The 20,458-nt window shown below is 44.7% G+C and overlaps 2 protein-coding genes across 2 annotated transcripts in view; one reads left to right on the top strand and one right to left on the bottom strand.

The window, feature by feature from the left end:
• Window positions 1-20,458, bottom strand: part of LOC141773450 (cytochrome P450 3A30-like) — a 302,943-nt gene that overhangs the window by 86,032 nt on the left and 196,453 nt on the right. The gene's annotated exons all lie outside the window — the stretch shown is intronic.
• LOC141773539 (ubiquitin carboxyl-terminal hydrolase 54-like) overlaps window positions 8,461-20,458 on the top strand; it is an 80,136-nt gene continuing 68,138 nt past the window's right edge. The window contains exon 1 of the mRNA XM_074645384.1: window positions 8,461-8,610. The gene's annotated coding sequence lies outside the window, so the exon portion shown is untranslated. The remainder of the gene's footprint in view (window positions 8,611-20,458) is intronic.

The raw sequence follows: 20,458 nt of genomic DNA, 5'->3' as shown, positions 1-20,458 counted from the left end.
CAATAACACACATTCATCAGGTTTTTAGAACTCCTTTATCTACCTGTCAAAGTACCGGAGATAACGTTGAGATTGAAGGCAGTACATTTTACTTTTAGTATATGCGCAGGATAACAAGGAACAAATTAATTCATGTTCAAACATATCATAAAACTCACAAAGTTGACTGACAAATGAATGTTGGATTTGATTGTTTGTATGATAGGATGGAGTATTGGGGAAGTTTTGAGAATTAAGTTGAAATATTTTGGGGGGAAAAAGTTGTAATGTTGTGAGAATAAAGTTGTATTTTCAAGAAAATGTAATTAATATGATGAATTACAGCGGTAATTGTTCATAATCATATTATGATGAAAATAAAGTGGCGGTTTTACCGGAATAAAGTCCTACTTCCAGAATCCAGAAGTAATATTAAAAGATTAACTTTAATAATCTGAAGTCTGGCAGCTAAATCATGCACATGCAATCTAATTTAATCGTAACATATGACATTTCTCCTAATATTACTTTATTCTCATAATATCTTTATTTATAATATCTTTACTTTTCTCACAAGATTACAACTTTATCTTGTAACAATAAAGTTATTTTATCAAAATATTACAGATTTATTCTGGAATTCTCCAGTTATAGTATTTTTATAAGCGCTGTGAGTTGTATGAACTTTTGTCTTTATACTTGGAATGTAACTCAGGACATATACTATGTATCTATATTTGACCTTCTGTGGAAAAACATCTTTTTCTATCCTCTTTAATGTGACATTCTCCTTGGGTGTGGTGGCTGTTTTCTTGCTTTGGCGTCCCACTAATCACTGTTGTCCGTGTGCTGTGACCTCTGACCTTTGACCTCCATCCTGCAGCTCGCCCTGCTCGGTCTGATCCTCTCTGGATAGAATCAGTTTAAATGTCCCAACATGGAGAACTTACTGACTTACACAGTTTGCGTTGCAGTGGCAGAGTTCCTGGAGGTTATCCGCTCGTACTCGTTGACTCGAGGGAAGTGAAGAAGAGTTCAGTTAGTGAACACGAAAATGCACGCTTCTATAAAAGCCTTGATTTTTGCATTGAGTACTTAATACGTTGACATGTCTGATTTGACAGATGTCAAAGCATTTTATATATATTTTATAAGTGAAGGAGTTCAAGTACCTCGGGTCCTTGTTCGCAGGTGAGGGTACAATGGAACGTGTCATTGGCCGGAGAATCGAAGCAGCGGGGGGGCGGTATTGCATTCGCTTTACTGCACCGTTGTGACGAAAAGAGAGCTGAGCCGGAAATCAAAGCTCTCGATCTACCGGTCAGTCTTCGTTCCTACTCTCACCTATGGTCATGAGGGCTGGGTCATCACCCAAAGAACTAGATCGTATAACCTGCCGAAATGGGTTTCCTCAGGAGGGTGGCTGGCGTCTCCCTTAGAGATAGGGTGAGAAGCTCAGTCATCCGTGAGGGACTCGGAGTAGAGCCGCTGCTCCTTTGCGTTGAAAGGAGCCAGCTGAGGTGGTTCGGGCATCTAGTAAGGATGCCCCCTGGGCACCTCCCTAGGGAGGTGTTCCAGGCACAACCAGCTGGGAGGAGGCCACGGGGAAGACCCAGGAATAGGTGGAGAGATTAGATCTCCACACTGACCTTGGAACGCCTCGGGATCCCCCAGTCAGAGCTGGTTAATGTGGCCCGGGAAAGGGAAGTTTAGGGTCCCCTGCTGGAGCCGTTGCCCCTGAGACCCGACCCCGGATATGTGTTTGAAGATGAAGAGATTTTATTTGAATTCTTATGCAAAATGCTTTTTGAAAGCCAAAGTATGTCTGTGAAGTTTAGGTTATCTTATCGGTACCGGCCACGAGAAGCAGGTAATAATCGGTTATTGGTATTGGCTGAAAAAAATCGATATCGTACTTTCCTTCCGTGCTCTCTCTCTCTCTCTCTCTCTCTCTCTCTCTCTCTCTCTCTCTCTCTCTCTCTCTCTCTCTCTCTCTCTCTCTCGCTCTCTTCAAAGCGCTCAGTTCATCTTTACTTCGTTTTAGTTTACTTCAGTGGTGGAAGAACTATTCAGATCCTTTACTAAAGCAAAAGTACTAATACCAGGTGAAACTACTCCATTACAAGTAAAAGTCCCACATTCAAAACCTTACTTAAGTAAAAGTACAAAAGTATTATCATCAAAATGTACTTTAAGTACCAAAAGTAAAAGTAGTCATTATGCAGAATGGCCCATTTCAGAATAATATTATATTACTTTCAATTACTTTACTGGGTAGTAATAATACATAATAAAACATGTGTTTTTTTTATTATTTGATTTATATTTTGTTGTAATAATCTAAATCTGCAAAGTAACTAAATGTGTCAGATAAATGTAGTGGAATAAAAAGTACAATATTTGTAAAGAACGATAATAGAGTAAGTAAGGCCTCTGTGCAGTCCTATTTAGCCCTGTTCGGCCCCGTTCGACCCACTTCAGCCCTGTTTAATAGAAACCAGGCTGAGCAGTTCCCACCAGAGGAATGTTGGGCTGTGGTTCAGATCTGTTCTCCACCCAAACACTCTGTTCAGCTCCACATGAGACAAACTGCTTCTTCATGTTTTATTTCATTAAACATCATGAATTTATTTTGAACCACATTTTGACTGCGTGCCATCTCTCTCACATATTTCATCCTCTTGTTTATACTGTTGGCCTTCTTATGAGGCTCTGTTCACTCTAGTGGATACTGTGTTTGCATAAGCAGTATTAGATGTGGCAGCATCAGTTGGTAGTTTGGGAGAAACACTATGATATTATGGATGTATTATTATGGGCACCAAGTGTTTAGTATGAGAAATGAAATCTAACGTGCAGACAGGAAGCTAATAGATCAACAGTTTCATTGTTTTCTGGCTGTTGGAGCTCTGATTAATGTTTAATTTACTTTCTATGTCCACATAACAATAATAATAACACTTACTTTCTACAATTCTGTTTGGATGAAATAAACAATATACAACACAATAATTAGAACAATACATTTACAACAGGAGAGGAGAAATAAGAAGAAAGGCTCTTGGCTTTTACAAACTGGAAAAAGTTTCTGGCTGGAGTTTGTCAAGAAATAGTTCCAACATATAACTCCACCAACACCTAAAAAAACAGTGCTTTTTACATTTCTGTTTGTGTCCACATTAAAGCAGCAGTGGGCAAGTAGGAGAAAACAGGATTTCAAAAAGTCAGTAGTGACAGTAGTGAGAAGAGAGGAGTGAGCAGTAAGACAGTAGTGCATGAGACAGGTAATCTGAAGAAAATCATATGCCTCAGTGTCCTCCGGCGGTGTCGTGTCCTCCGGCGGTGTCGTGTCCTCCGGCGGTGTCGTGTCCTCCGGCGGTGTCGTGTCCTCTGGTGGTGTCGTCCGGTGCTCCTAAAGGCATCTGCAAGATTTCACAGACCGGAGGAAAACAACCAATCAGAGCCGATCTGGAGCCTTGCCGTCTCTGAGCAGCTGTCAATCAATCGCGAAGTCCGATCAAACGGTCAAACTAGGCAGCGCTGATCAAATATGAATCAATATTCTGTTATGTTAATGCCTATTTCTCATGTAAAATGTTTTCAGAAACATTGTGTAGTGTATTGTTTAGCTGTAAAATGAGAAAGTTTGTGACCCGGCAGCCATGTTGAGATCTGTTGAGGAAATACCAAGCACCGCCCACCAGCTGGAGCACAGCCAATAGGAACGCGCTCTCTCTCTGAAATGACCTTGAAGCCATTTAATCCAAACCATGATCTTTCTCTAAATCTAACCGTGTTGTTTTTGTGCCTAAACCTAACCAAAAATGTGAATTTTGCACCTTGTTGATAACCTTTATTGTCTATATTACTTTCCTTCTTTGTATTGCAACTGCTGCACAACATTTCCTCTTGGGATTAATCAAGTTTTATTTTATCTTAAGAGTTTTGAAGGCAGAATGTGGTCCTGTTGATTGGGGCATCAGATCATAAAATATTTCCATATGTGATTCTACAGGACATGGACAGATAACATATTTTGTTGTTTAATTGGAAGGACTTCCCAGAGAGACAGACAATAAGTGTGCTTATTTTTCATATTAATAAGTGGCTGCTGTTGGATATCTGTTGTTGCTGTTGTTGCTGGAGTGCAGTGGTTTGTAAACTCCTCTTGGATTTCATTTAAATTAGTGACACATACAACATAAATCAATTTATTTCATTAGTTTCTTTTGTCGCAGTTGTACTTGCAGCAGTCGCTCACTCATGAATATTGGTTGTACTCTTTGTAGAGTTACTTCTGGTGGAAGTATTAGTAGTATTAGTAGTACTGCGACAGTGACACATTTAAATAAGTGTTTGCAGTAGCTGATAAATTATTAATAGTAAAGTCAGAATCAAATATTTATCTGAATGATTTACCTGTTAATTAATAATTAAACACACTATAATGACTTGTTTTACAGTGTGGGTATCAGTCCGAGGTTTATTATAATAAACATGTTGATTATCAACATTATGAGTCCTCTATGCAGTGTATGTTGTGGCAGGCTACGGTGAGCTGCCATGTATTGATCCTGATATGCCCTCCTGTGTTTCTAATGTGATCAATACCATGATCAATACACACACACACACACACACACACACACACTGCTGTTGAAGCACAACTTCAGCTCAGTTTGACTCTTGTGTGACTTTATTTTCAACACCAGACCTCACTGATTTTCTGATGATAATTATGATTATAATCTCATGATAATCTTTAAATGATCTACAGTAAAAGATGCCTTCACTATTTCTTTATCTACACATATAATATAAACTAAAGGCCTCTTAAATTGCTGAGTTTGTTGCCCCAGTTTGATCTTAAACAGGGTTTAAAGGTAGGGTCGGTAAATATTTTAGGAACATTTTTTGTTTATTAGTTGAAATTCTCATTACATGCCGACAGCAATCAATAAATCTACTGATACTGAATGCTCTGACAAAAAAAGACAAAAAATCCAATATCTGTGGCTGTCGCAGGACTAGAATGAACTTGTCCCGAATTCGGCCCGACTGTAAAGATGGGACGGCTACCTGTCTGTCTACCTACCTACCTGCCTGCATGTGCGCACTCTGCCCATGCACTTCATCGGAGTCTTCCAGAAGCTGCTAAATTGACAGCTTTGAGTAGCCTACACACCATAGAAATAGACTAGGAGTAGAACAGACATTCCTATTCAAGTCAATGTAGCAGTATGGTCAGAGCGGCGCCCATCTTTATGTGTACTAAAACGAACAGTGGAGTAGTAACGTTACGATGTAGAGCCAGCGACATTTAACAACTTCATTGCTTCATCCACACTCTTGTCACAGTGTAAAAAAGCACATTGCTATTGCCAGATGAGTGACAGCTTTATTTGGCTCATAGCTCTCTATCTATCTGGCTAGTTAGCTTTCACCATGCTTAAATAGTTACAGAAAATGAGCCAAACAGTAGGCTGGTGGGTCTAACGTAGGGTGACCATATTTTCAAACCCCCAAACTGGGTACCGCACGTTCATGCTCGCACACATTCACGCATGCGCGCGTTCACGCGCACGCACGTGCACATGCTAATATGTACGCACCATAGGCGTTTTCATCAGGATGGCTCACTTGGCGCACCTGTGACACATTTGAGCACAGAGCGGGATCAGAGAGAAGGTATTATTAGAGGTGGATGCATTAGAAGCTGTGACAATCATGACTCATCACATTCACCCCCTTTAATCACAGACTATCCCCCTCACTGACACTTTGGGAGTCCTGTAGAGAGTTTTCCTCAGAGGAAACGTATTGTAGTCTGGGACTACGGAAATCATTTTTCAACTTTAGTTTTGAACCCGAACCATCTCTGTCACATGTTGCTCGCCACAGTCTCAGGCTATTATAATTAGAATGTGGAGCTCAGACGACATTTTGGCCAGGATGGAGACACCGGGTGAAAGACTGATAGGACGGACGGTCCTGAGGGAGTTATAAGCGGAAATACCTGTTGATGCGCAGAAGGAACTGTGTAACATTCGAATATTTAATCAAAACAACACGTTTGATAAGCACAGGGTTTCTGTGGTTCAAAATTGCACTAAATGTAACCAGCGGATCCGCCGTGCCAGTAAATAACTAAATCTGGCTTGACAGCGTGCAACAACAGCCTGAAACCGGGACAGTCCCGGACAAACCGGGACGTCTGGTCACCGTAGTCTAACGGTCCCTCCGCCTCTCACTCCCTGCCACAGCAGAGAAGGACAAGCTACCGAGCTAACAAGCCATCCATCCAGCCATCCATCCATCCATCCAGCCATCCATCCATCCATCCCGGAGCTGCGTCTGTTCTCTTCCCGGCGAGCTGCGACCACACTTGATGTGGGTTCTGTTTTCAGCATAACAACTAACAACAATCGCCATTTTCTTTTGCACTAGTCAAATGACCATGGAAACAGTTCAATGTCCGTTCTGCTGCTATTCTATTTCTATGCTAACAATAGCCATGTTCATTGTTTACATTCATTACGGTATGTTGTTTGTAATGACAATTTTTGGGGAGTGGCCTTGGAGGGAGGCCTGAAGGGACGGACTGTCATTGTTGCCGACTTTGCGACTTTCTCACTAGATTTGGGGACTTTTGCAGCTAGTACTGCTAGCTACTTTCATTGGAAAAGAGTTGGATACACTGGGCTCGGTTTTTCGGTTGGATCATTCATAAAAAATCTAGTGTACTCTTGCTAGTTTTTCAAGATCACCGACCCTGCCTTTAAATAAATATTTAGATAAGGGTTAAAGGAATTCTGGTATTTTAGAAATGACCTTGTTCTCTGTTATTGTTCTCCACTACACCTCCGAGGGAAATACTGTACTTTTTACTCACTATTTATCTGACAGCTGTAGTAACTTTACAGATGAAGATTTGTATTAAAAAAATAAGAAAGTGTTGTGGTGGCAGTTTCTGTTAAAACAAGACACAAACCAACGTAACAACTTGTCTTTCAGTGAATTTAATAAAAAGGCATACATTAATAACTAAAACATCTGCAGATGGACTGCAAATGGACTCACGAGCACAGCCACCTGTTGTGGACTGTGGCAAGTGAGCCCCGAATACAAAGAGTAGTCAGTATTTATACATTTAAAGCATAACATGAAGATAAGTGCAAAGAAGAAAAGAAGAGAAGGATAGAAAGTGTATCAATGCATCAGCACACAGCAGACAACAGAGCATCACAAGACATAACAAGTATTTCAGCAATCTGTTGTTTGCAGTTACAGAGAACTAAAATGTCAGGTCACTGTCCTATGGTGACAAAGATAAACATGTGAGGCCCTGAGATTATCTAAAGGTACAGTGTTAAACTGCAGATATGAAAATTGCCATTACAGTGTAAAAGTACAGCTGAAACATTAATCAATTCCAATAAATTGTCAACTAAACTGGGGAAAAAAAATTCAGAAACTTGTGTTTGGTGGATTATTTCTCTGTTGTTACAATGCTAATGGTCATTGTATTTTACATGGTTGGAAAGCCTGTTTATTTACCTTCACAATGATGTCCAACTTGTAAGGATCATGCATTTCTGGGAAGAGCAGCACAGCTGATTATGTGGGTAGCGCCCAAGAAAAGAGATGGCCTTCAATGATGACAAGCCTTGTTTTGCCAGTGAGGGAGATGCCCCCCCCCCCACACCATGACACTGCCCCCACCAAAAGCTGTTACTCCATCGGTGCAACAATCAGCATAGCGTTCTCCACGTCGTCTCCATACTTTGACCCTGCCATCCAACTTTGGCAGATAGAACCTGGACTCATCACTGAACATGACATTCCCCCACATGTTCAGGTTCCATTGTCTGTGTTGTCGACACCAGCGCCAACGGGCCTGACGGTGAAGGGCAGTCATTGCAGGCTTCCTGGTAGCCTTATGAGAATACACTGTTTACCATTGACAGAGCATTTTGGAACATTTTTCTTGGGTGCTACCCACATAATCAGCTGTGCTGCTCATCCCACAAATGCATGATCCTTACAAGTTGGACATCATTGTGAAGGTAAATAAACAGGCTTTCCAACCATGTAAAATACAATGACCATCAGCATTGATACAACAGAGAAATAACCCACCAAACACAAGTTTCCGAAAAATCCTTCTTTTACATTAATGATGTGTAATAATAATCTAATGATATAATATACAGTATAGGCTAATAATATAATAGTCCCAGGGGACATGTTTCTATTTGTTATTACTTGAAGTACATTTTCCTGAGTAGCCTACATGCATTTACATTTTCAATTCAGGATTTTGACTTGTGAAAAAGAGTGTTTTATTAGTGTGGTATTAGTACAATCACTTCAGTAAAGCATCTGAACAGGCTTCTTGTGACACACACACACAAGCTCACATGTTGACACAGACGCACGCGCTCATGCTCGCGCACAGTGCTGCAGGTAGTAACCCCTCCCCCTTCTCCCCCCCCCCCTCCGTGCTGCCGCTTTAAACACAACAAGCAGCTCTTCTCTTCTCTTCTCTTCTCTTCTCTTCTCTGGAGCCGTGGACCAACTGTCCTCAGGTCAGCCGGGATTCATGCCTCTCCTCCGGCGCACAGGTCCCAGGTGAGCCGCTCTCAGACCTCCATGTTGCTGGTTGTTCTGTCTGCGTGTCTGTAGATTTGAACGTAGCGACCGTTATTCTCATTCACCGGCGTTAGCTACTACTACGCTGTCGGTACCGGTTACACACACGACACGCTACCGGGCTGTAAATCAACAGCCGGATTCGGTGTTTTAATGCTTTTAGCTAAACGTGAAGATGAAGTATTAAACGGTTGTAACGGAGCAGTGGTACTGGTCTGCTCTCATTGTTCTCCGTGAAGTTCTGTGGAAGTGATGTCATGTCGCTCCGCTGCCTCTCCTCTCTGTGTGGAGCAGCACTGCGCCGCCGGACTCCCTTCACATTAGCAGCGTTTTAACGCCACATCGCTTGTTAGCGACTGTTCGCATGGTCAGTACATACTTTGGTCTAGTGTGCTTGTGATTGATTTGGCCGCAAGCATCATTTAGTTTGAATGAAAACGCAACTCCTGACATTTGCTCCTGGTTTTCCTTCATCACTGTTCTGGAAGAAGGACATTGCATGATAATGATAGCAGGCGAAGCAGTTTTAAAAGTGACTTCTTTTCTTTGGAATAAGTGCTGTGAGATGGATCTAATTCCTCCCGATTTAAAGAGTGGTTCATGTGGGTTTCTAAAAGTAACTGATTTATTTTCTTAGGCGAATTAACAGTTGCATGTGAGCAAATAAACTTTAAAGTGTTACATTTGTGAACGGAGTTTGGTGTGGTGGTCGAATGACAACGTTATAAACGGGGCAAGATGCTCTGGAATCCGCTTCTGGCATTCCTGTGTGCAGACTCAAGTCTATCGTGGTTGAGAATCCAACTTGGTTATTAATAATTGTTGGTTCTAGTGTTTCAACATGAATCATCAATATACGTTTGGGTTTGAGAGACTGTTTTACTACAGAGTAAAAGAACCTGTAGGTGTGGTTGGAGGAGCAGTAATGGACTCCTGTTCTGTAAATGAATGAATCAGAGTGATGCATCACTTCTCAGGGTCATTTAGGTGGAAATGGAAGATAGTGTTCTGCAGAAACTCTGAAACACTGACTGTTTTTTCAGTGTGTTTAGTTTGGTCTGTGAGTGCAGCCACTGAGCTTTAAATTAAAGGCACATTATTCAGCAGTATTCATGGGAAAATAATGTGTTGAAAGAACAGGAGGAGGAGCTCCTTCCAGTCTGGATGATTTACTGGTTATTCACTCAACTGCTGGAAGTTGCTGCTGCTGCTGCTGCTGCTGCCGGGAGGAATGTGGGGAGTGAAAATTAGAACAATACATTCACAACAGGGGATGTGATGGAGGAGAAACAACGTAGAGTCTCTTGGCTTTTACAAACTGGACATTTTTGAATGTAAGACGGGCGTCACGGTGAGGACATTTTCCCACCGGTTAATTAACTTGTAACAACATCAGTGTTACTGATGACACCTTATATTTCATAAGAAAAGATGGCGGTCAATATACGTAGAGTGCTTACTTTGGTACACACACACACACCTTAAGCCTAATGTTAGTGAGTGTACGGTTGAGAGTGAGTATGAAGTTATCAGTAACATTATAGCTGTGAACATAGCAGTGCAGTGTGTGTACAGTTTATTTGTCGGTGAATAAATGCTACAACTCCTCAAGACCCAAGCCAAGTTCCTGTGTCTTGCTTGCCACCTGCTGATTAAAGTGAAGGGAGTTAGTCTCAAAGCTAGTGACTACAACGGCTCAGGCTCACTTAAGGTGGGCTGACCTTTTAAGGTGGACCAGCTATTCTCATTTTAGTGAGAAGCCGCTCCTCGGGGGTTTTGCTCAGCTTTTTTTTTTATATATAAATATATATATCCTCATATACCGTATAGTAGCCTATCCCCAGTGAGGTTTGAAAAAGTAGATACTGCTTGAATTGATTAACCATTAATCAATATATTTCAATTATTTTTATTACATTTTTGCAATGACCTGTTCTCTAAGTTTGTATTCAACATAATACCTTATTATCACAATGAAATCTAATGAAACAAATGTATATGTGACACAAAAAGGAAATTTATTATTTTGGCCAGTAAAAAATATGCTTGGCTGGTGGATTTTTTCATCCACCAGTCCCCTTGGCTGGTAAGTAGTCAAAAAGTGAAATGACACTGGTTTGTAGCGTCCGACTATGTGTTGATAACACAGTGCTGATATGTGGAATTTAACTAAATGGGTTTTATTTCTATAAAGAAAGCAAAACGACGGTGGCGGCTGTGGTCATATAATGTAATCGGTTAATGCCTTAACACCATGTAATACCGGTACCACCAACTCCCCTGGCAAGCCTAAAGAGGGGGGAAAGTTTAAAGATTCACGTTTTGAAATGAAGTCACAGTAGCTTCATCCATCTATGCTTTAAGTCTGTGGGTCAGCTACTGTATGATGAAGTTTCACCCCGTTTACGCTTGGTGTTCTGTATGCAACCTGTAAATGGATATCAGTGGTGGAAGAAGTACTCAGCTCATTTTACTTAAGTAAAAGTAAAAATACCATAGTCAAAAAATACCCCCTTACAAGTAATAGTCCTGAATTCAAAATGTGGCTTAAAGGGACTGTTTGTAACTTCTCACACGTATAACTCATTGCTGGTCGGTGTCCCATGCGCGCTCGCGTGTGGCTACGATGTTCAGACTCAGACTCCAACACAAACTACAGTGTAGCACCAAGACCTCTTGGTTGTATCTAGTGAAGCCCGTCTGTTAAACAGTGTTGGCCGCAGTCGGAGGACGCGGGGGAGACCGTAGCTTTGGTCTCCAGGACCGGAGTCTCTGCTGTACTCTGCTCCTCTGCCTGCCTTCACTCACACACCGCGCTCCTTCTCACTAGAGAATATCTAGTGAATGTACAGTGGACGTTTGAGCAGAAATAACTGCTGCAGCTCCTCCAGACCAACAGAGGTTTCCCGTGTCTTGTGAAGTGACGGGGCTCTGCAAAGAGAAACGTTATCGTCTCCGACCAAAACTCCGGTGTCTCCCCTGTTCCCTTCGGCCGCGGTCGGGAGGCTGAAGCAGGAAAAGCCAACACTAGGATCAGCATTGATTCATGGAGAGACCTTCGTCTGGTCAGCTAACATTACTGCCAAGCAGCTGAAATATAGAGGGATATTGTGATTTTAGCTGACGTGTGTTGCCTCACTGTTTTGAGCGATGCTCGTTCATCTCTATGTAGAGCGAGCGAGAGCAACAGGACGCTGACTTTCGTTGACTTAACGACCACAGGTGTCGCTGATAACAAGACATTTGTGATTCTTACATAGAGTCCTTTTAAGTAATATCAGCGAAATGTACTTTCAAAAGTAACAGTATTCAATATGCAGAATGGCTCCTTTCAGTGTGATATTATCATAGGTATTATATTAATAATTGTTTTCTATCGCTAAGAAATACATGTAAAAGCATTTAAATGTTGTAGTTCGTCATTGTGGAGCCATTTGTAGATTTGATCTACCACTGGGGCGGCTGTGGTGGAGTTAGAGTGGGTCGTCCACCAATCTAAAGGTCGGATGTTCAATCACTGGCTCCTCCAGTCTGCATGTCAAAGTGTCCTTGGGTACATCTGGCATTAAACTGCGTTCTCGTTATGGCAATTGTCTGGTATAAAGTATTTCTAAATGAATAAGTGAGAATTTAGCAAAACGTAAAGACTGTGGTTTTTACAATCATGTTTGTGTCCTAAATAAAGCAGATACTACATGTTAATCAGCTCTAGAGGTGCTGCTAGTTGTATTTTTGAACTTTGGACGGAGCCAGGCTAGCTGTTTCCACCTGCTTCCAGTTTTTATGCTAAGCTAAGCTAAGCTAACCATGACCTGACTCCAGCTCTGTACTTTAACACGCAGTCTATTCTCCAACATTTTGAACTATTCCTTTAACTTTATGCCATGTGATTTTGAATACTGTAGTAAATATCACTGTCGGGATAATGCTGTGATAATGAATCCATTAGTTTCACCTCACAGTTACCTGAAAAGTCCAGTTGAACTTGATGTCCAGTTGAATTGAAATGATGATTCTGAACTCATTTCCACTAATTTCTGCATTAACGCAACTAGCAGTTAGAGTGAAGATACTGGTATCATATGCAGCTAGAAAACCTGGTGAATCCATTGGTACCAACCATGTCATACATAAGCTAGATAACGCTCCAAACTTGTGCTAAATTTTGGCGAGAAAAAACTGGCATGGCCATTTTCAAAGGGGTCCTTTGACCTCTGACCTCCAGATATGTGACAGTTGTTGTTGCCTGTTGGGCTGCAGTTTACCTTGTTATGATTTGAGCATATTGTTTTATGTTAAATGCAGTACCTGTGAGGGTTTCTGGACAATATCTGTCATTGTTTCCTCTTAATTGATTTCCAGTAAAAATATATACATACATTTGCATAAAGCAAGCAGATAAGAGTATTAAATATTTGTCAAATCTTCCTTTAAGGTACATTTTGAACAGATGAAAAATGTGCGATTTAATTTGCGATTAAATCTCAATCAACTATGGACAGTCATGCGATTAATCACGTTTAAATATTTGAATCGACTGACAGCCCTAATAAAAAGTAAATATAAATCAATCAATTAATCAATCAAGGTTGAGGATTAAAGTTAAGGTTTTTCGGAAAACATAATTGATGTGAGTTTATATATCTTAGAGATGATGTAGAAAGACTCACCAATTGCGAGATGACATGAGAGCATCCTTTAAACCTTGCGCGATTATCCAGCCCGTGTGATCAATTACTTTTCAACTCCCAGTTGTCGATGTAATGTAGTGATACTCAGCCAGGTATGGCTAACACGTTCTGCTGGGTAACAGGTCGGTAGATGTGGAGAAGTGGGTCACCTCTGTTAGCTGGTTGGCCAACTTTTCTCTCACTGAAATGTAGAACTCCGGTAGAGCTTTCTACGCAAAACATTTGGGACCAGGCAGTTCATATTTTGTGTCTTAATGAGTCTTTTGAATCCGGGCGTTTCATCTACGCTAACCGGCGTTGCGATGTAGTTGTTGACAGCATCCGTGATTTCTTTGCATTCTTGCACTTTTTTTGTCATATGGGATTGCTTTGGAAAGCGAGGAAGCCAGAGTCCTTTGCTTCTGGGCTGGTTCTGGTTGCCTTAGTTGTGTCTTTCGCTTTCTCCGGGCTCCGTCCTTCTCTCTTTGCTGCGGCTGCTTCTCTCCAGACCAAAACACGCCGGCCGCATACGTCACACACGCTCGCCCAGGAGAGAGGTCTGGATGGCCGAGGAGTCTGTGATGTGTGTGTGTGTGTCTGTGACGTATGTGTGTGTTTGTCTGTGACAGGGAGCCGAGCTGTAGGAGAGAGGGAGAGAAGGAAATGCCAAAGCGAGTCTCATGCCGGCGGGGTGGCTTAAAAACATTACATGACAATTTGTTGTTCGCGATATAGTCATTTTATACACCGCGCGTGGGACAAGCCGCAATACATGGACTATATTTGGTGTATCGCCCACCCCTACTTAGGCTACATCTGTCTCTACTTCAGCGTGACATTCATCAGAAGAAGGTCTTTCTTCATCTTAGTTTCAGCCTGAATCAGAGGTCATCCTGTTGGTGTAAAAGGACCAGACTGTAACTTCACATGAACCAACCACAGCCACTGTTCACCACGGCCGAAGTGTCCTTGACTGAGTCGAGCCGTCGACTTGTCTGAGAGTCTCAGAGGGACACGACAAGAAGCTATAATTCCTCCTTTCACTGGGTGGAATTAAGTGATTGAAGTGCTCCACATTCCCAAATTCTCTTGAGTTATTTTGGTGCAGTTGCAGCTCTGAAGGACGGCTGTATATTCATGAGCTCTCCTTTTTAGTCATTAGGCCCCAAATCTTCCCCCCCAGACTGACTGCCAACGAGGTCAGCAGCAAGAAGAGCTTCAGTTCCTGCGCCCAGAAAGCTTCTTAGAAAATATTTTACTTTCGCGATTCTCTCAAGAGTTTCATAGAAATAAATGAGATTTCATTTAAGTCGCGTCCTCAGGAAACAAAAAATGGAAAGGTTTCATCTTTAAATGCATGTCCTGGCAGCAAAGAATATACCGTAAGGGTAAACGATCTAATTCTGTAAAGTTGTTTTCTCTTCCTCTTCCTCCTCCATCCTCCTCTCTACCTTCTCTGTCTGGGATTATCCACCATCACCTCATAGTATTGAGTGTTTTCTCCCTCCGTCTCCATCACACACATTTCATTTTTAGAACTATTGATGTTGATATGATGAAATAAACAGATGTTTGCTGGAGGGTGTCCTGCAGAAAACCTGACATCCTCAATTTTACATTAATGGAGCAGCTGAAATGATTAGTCGATCAATAGAAAATGAATAGGTAACTATATTTCATAATGCATTTCTTTTATGCTGTGTTACAAGAAGGAATGCGAAACATTAGAGACCCAGCTTCTTAAATGTGAGGGTTTGCTGCTGTCCAGTGTTTAATGTGATAGTACATTGATCTTTTTTGTATTTTGGTCTATTAATGGTGCAAAGCTGTCTTCATGAATGTCAAGTCACTGCAGCTCCGATGCGTTCACTGGCTTCAGTGTCTTTAGTAAATTTCACTACTGAGGACCAGTGAATGTGAACAACAGCTTGATGGAAATGAGTCTGGAAACGGATGAAATCTGGCAGCTGTGAACTCACCTGACAGGACAGACTGAATCAGATCAATACACTGTCTGTCTGTCTGTCTGCTGCCAGACTCTGCTTCACCATGGCTCCATCACTGCTGACTTTATCCCAGTGTTCCCAGTGTTCCCAGTAGCATCCCTTCTCCTGGTAGCTCTCCTCTCAGCCCTGCAGAGTGGCTGCATGGAGCTGGAAGCCAGCCCAGGGAATTAGAGGTGATTATAGCTGTGTGTGTGTGTGTGCGTGCGTGTGTGTGTGTGTGTGTGTGTGTGTGTGTGTGTGTGTGTGTGTGTGTGTGTGCGCGTGTGTGCGCGTGTGTGCGTGTGCGTGTGCGTGCGTAAAGCCTCTGCGACAGACTGGCGTTTTGTTATATAACCTATTTTACACCAAATCAGCCTCAGTGCTCACCAGGAGAGGAAGCGACCTCTGACCAGCTGAACTAATCCTGACTCCCTGATTGGTTAGTTTGCCATTCAGGTATACAGACGTCACCTGGGTCCCATTTCATTCTCAATTGTCCTTCATTTCATAGAATATTACACCAGTGGCATCTTTCCCATTACTCAGTAATATTCAGACATCATTATAACATGCAAAAGTGGTGTTAATTGTATTGAGAATAGCTGCATGGTTGTACTTTTTCATTATTTTCTGGTTCCAGCTTCTGAAATGTGACTATTTGCTGTTGTTCTTTGTCATATACTGTATGACAGTAAATTGGCCTTTTTTCCCCACAATTTTTTAAAAACATTTTATAGACTGAAAAGAATGTTCATTAATTGTGCTGCCCTAAACTTCTCTTTACACCCCGGCAGCAATCAATAAATCCAATGCTAAAAATAAATCTGGTATCTGTCGCTGTCACAGGACTGTAATAATTTGGGCCGAATGAAATGATTGGACGGGCTACCTGTCTGTCTACCTGTGCGACTCTGCCCGTGCACACATTGTGCGTCACCGTGGAGTCTTCCACAAGCTGTTCTATTTCATCCTTACTGACCGCCAGAGGCAGTGCTTCAACACTGAATATCTTCGTCTCGCGCATGCGCAGGTCGAGTATTAATATCAACAAAGTCACGTGTGACCTCGGATGACCCTGGTTAGGTATAAGTTCCGGTGTCATCCACGAGATCAGTCCTATTTCATCTTCTCGCTTGCGCAGTTTAACTACTGTGGTAGCATTAGCTAAAAGCTAAATTACCTATTTGAGCTCGTCGCCGGTAGCCTTGTGACCACCGGTCGGAGTTGCGGAGTTTCGCCCTCCAAAGGCTGCGACGAGCCGCCCATCAAACTGTGCTGTCCGCCGTTCGGTCCTCCGACGGAGGAGACGGCGGATGCACCTATCCTGATCATCACCAGCGTGATAAGGACATCTTCCAATGTGTACATCACCCGGTGAGATCGATTTACATTGTTTTCTATAACAAGAACGTCTGTGCACAGTTAGCAGAGCGTTAGCTCATGCTAAACTAGTGAGATACTAACGAGCGTGTCCGCTCAGTGTTTACCGTTTGACAACGTGCTGTCAGGGAGGAGGCGTCCAGCTCTCCTCTCTGCTCTGTGTAGCACTATAACGAACATTGCTTACAGCTGAGTATAGTGGTAACATTACTGTATGCATTGTTTACTATAAACTTACTTAAAAAATTGGCCTTGACCACATGCCAGCTATTGAGCCTGCCATTGCTTCTCTCATAGTCTCCCCTGACGAGGCTCTGAGACCAGAGGCAAGGTGCCCTCGACCCCAATGTCGGGTCACAGACGACCTCCTCTCTAAAGCTTATGATACAGCGGCTCGCATGGGCCGCATGGGCAACTCCCTCTCACACCTCATGCTTGCCCTCTCAGCCTCTCTGCAGGAGGCTGCTCCCGACGTTTCCTCCACCAGCCTCAGTGACGCGTCATTGCAGGCGTTTGCACTGATGTCGAGGGAACTTGGACGGCTGATGTCCATGCTGGTTCAGACTCGTCGCCAGGTTTGGCTGGCGCAGTCGCCCTTGTCTGAGACATGTCGGAGGACCCTCCGTACTGTCCCAGTAGAACCAGGGCACCTGTTCGGGACAGCTGCCCTACAGGTACTTGAGCGGACTGTCCAAGCTGACCAGACCAGGCAGTTCTCTGGTCTTCGAAAGGGCATGCCCCCCCCTGCCAGGCCGAGGGGCTCCATGTCTGCCCCCCGAGGCCGCTCCCGGCCACCGGCTCAGCCTAGTGGCCACCACGGACCTCAGCGCTCCACCGAGAGGCAGGTCCGCTACCGTGACAACCCCGCCCACTTGCCCTCCAGGCAACCTGGGCCGTGGAGCCTAACCGCCGCCCCCCCAGAGCCTTCAGAGGCCGGGGGGCCCGCTACTGAGACCCTAGGGCCGGCTGTCGGTTATTTCTCCCAGCAGCAGCTCAACTGCTGGGCAGCTCACACTTCAGACCCCTGGGTGGTGTCCACCCTAACCCGGGGGTACAAACTTCAATTCCGGCGCCGGCCCCCATCCTCCAGCCGGGTCATAATGAATGCTGAGCACAGCGGACACTCTTCGTGCTGTCACCAGGTGGGAATGGTTCACATCTGTCGACTTGAAGGAGGCTTATTTCCATGTTCCCATTGTACCTCACCACAGGAGGTTTCTTCGTTTTGTTTTCCAAAACCGTCAATTTCAGTTCAGGGTGCTTCCATTTGGACTCTCCCTGTCCCCCACGAGTATTCACCAGGTGCGTTGCGGCGGCCCTCTCGCCCCTGCAGTCACGCGGCATGAAGATCCTGCCGTATCTAGACGATTGGCTGATCTGTGCGCCATCCCCGCTTCAGGCGGCCCGGGACACGGCCCTCCTTCTCTCCCACAGGACCCAGCTGGGTCTCAGGGTGAACTTGGGGAAGAGCTCTCTGAACCCCTCCCAGAGCATAACCTTTATTGGTATGGCTCTGGACACAGTCACTATGAGGGCTTGTCCGTCACTTCAGCGTGTGGACAACATCCTCCACCACCTTCACATCTTCCAAGGGGGCAGGTCGTTGCCCCACATTCTGTTTCTTCGCCTGCTGGGCAAACTGGCAGCTGCCTCAGCTGTCGTTCCCTTGGGCTTGCTTTCACTGCGCCCTCTGCAGAGATGGTTGAACAGCCTCCACTTGGACGCCAAGCGGCACAGGCACAAGAAGATAAAGGTGTCTCAACAGTGCTTTCTCGCTCTATCCCCATGGAGGGAGAGAGCGTACTGGGAAAAGGGCGTGCCCATGGGCTCCGTTCCATCCCGCAGAGAGACCGTCACAACAGATGCCTGCCTCTCTGGGTGGGGTGCAGTGTGGCAGAACAAGACTGCTCGGGGACAGTGGTCTGCTCTGGACCGCACAGAGCATGTCAATGTGCTGGAGCTACGTGCAGTGCACCTAGCGCTCAAGCACTTCCTGCCATACCTGAGAGGGAAACATGTGCTCGTCCGGTCGGACAACACCTCGACCGTTTTTTTATATAAACCACCAAGGGGGCACCAAATCTGCAAGGTTGCTGCAGACATCCCAGGCTCTCCTGACATGGGCAGCCTCTCGCCTGACCAGCCTACGGGCAATGTAATTGCCAGGGGAACGGAACCCTGTCGCAGATTTCCTCTCCCGTCACAAACCCCCGCCGGGGGAGGGGCGCCTTCACCCACAGGTGGTGCACAAAATATGGAGTCTCTTCGGCAGAGCAGAGGTGGATCTCTTTGCCTCAGAGATGTCAACCCACTGCCTCCTCTGGTTCTCCTTGAGGGAGAAGACCAGCCCTCTAGGTCAAGATACTCTGGCTCACACGTGGCCAGAGAGTCTCCTCTATGCCTTCCCACCGTTCCCTCTGATCCTACCAACGCTTCTCAGAGTGTTTCAGCAGGGCCACAGACTTCTCCTGGTGGCCCCCTTCTGGCCAGCAAGGATAGGGTTCTCACTGCTGCACAGACTCTGCTGCGGGACGCCCTGGCGCCTCCCCAGCAGGACAGACCTCTTATCTCAGCTGGGGGGTCAGATCTGGCATCCCGACCCCAGCCGCCTTCAGCTGTGGGTTTGGCCGCTGGAGGGTCCGACCCAATGCTGACTGATTGCATAGAGCCCGTCAGAAAGACTATTCTGAATGCCAGAGCACCATCTACCCACCTGCAGTACGAGAACAGGTGGAAGTTGTTCTCTGAATGGTGTACAGTTCAGAAAGAGGACCCAGTACATTGCTCGGTGCCTACAATTCTGAAGTTTCTGCAGTCCCTCCTGGAAGGTGGCCGGTCTCCATCTACACTGAAGGTGTATGTGGCTGCTATTTCATCGCAGCACGATAGGGTCGATAATAACACTGTGGGGAGCAACAGGCTTGTGTCTCTCTTCTTAAAAGGGGCTCTGCGGCTGCGTCCCCCGAGCACTCCGAGGGCTCCCGCATGGGACCTGCCCCCGGTGCTGGACGCTCTATGCTTGCTTCCCTTTGAACCCTTAGTACAGGCAGAGCTGAGGTGGCTGTCGGCCAAAACTTCATTTCTCCTTGCCATCACTTCTGCAAAGCGTGTAGGCGAGCTACATGCCTTGTCAGTGAACAATTCACGTCTGAGGTGGAACTCAGATGGCTCAGGTGTCACTTTGTGGCCAAATACAGCGTTCCTCCCTAAGGTGCTGTCACGATCACATCACAATCAGCCTATTCGGCTTGCCCAGTTTCAACCCCCTAAAGGAGATGGGGAGGAGAGGGCAAGGCTGTTATGCCCAGTGCGGGCCCTTAGAGCCTATGTAGAAGCCACCGCATGCATACGGCGGTCAGAGCAACTCTTTATCTGTTACGGCGGTCCCAAGAAGGGCTGTGCGCTCTCAAAGCAGCGCCTGTCCCACTGGATCGTGGAAGTGATTTCCCACGCATACAAGGTGAATGACCGTTCTCCTCCATCCACAGTAAGGTGCCACTCTACCAGGAGTGTTTCCACATCATGGGCAACCCTGAGAGGGGTCCCTTTGGAGGACATATGTGCCGCGGCCTCAGGGACGTCACCGAGCACATTCTTCAGATATTATAGAGTCAATGTGGCCACCCCCCATCCACTGGGCGTGGTCCTTCAGCCGAGTTCCTCTGCTTCATCTTTATGGGGTATGTACTCGAGGATTCCTCGTGACTCTGTTGTTATAAGTCATCCAGTGTTGAAGCACTGCCTCTGGCGGTCAGTAAGGATGAAATAGAACGATAGTTACGAATGTAACTA

Source organism: Sebastes fasciatus, chromosome 9 (assembly GCF_043250625.1).
Source record: "Sebastes fasciatus isolate fSebFas1 chromosome 9, fSebFas1.pri, whole genome shotgun sequence".
NCBI classification, from domain to species: domain Eukaryota; kingdom Metazoa; phylum Chordata; class Actinopteri; order Perciformes; family Sebastidae; genus Sebastes; species Sebastes fasciatus.
Note: the sequence above shows the minus strand (reverse complement) of the source record. Positions and strands in the feature narration are given on the sequence as shown.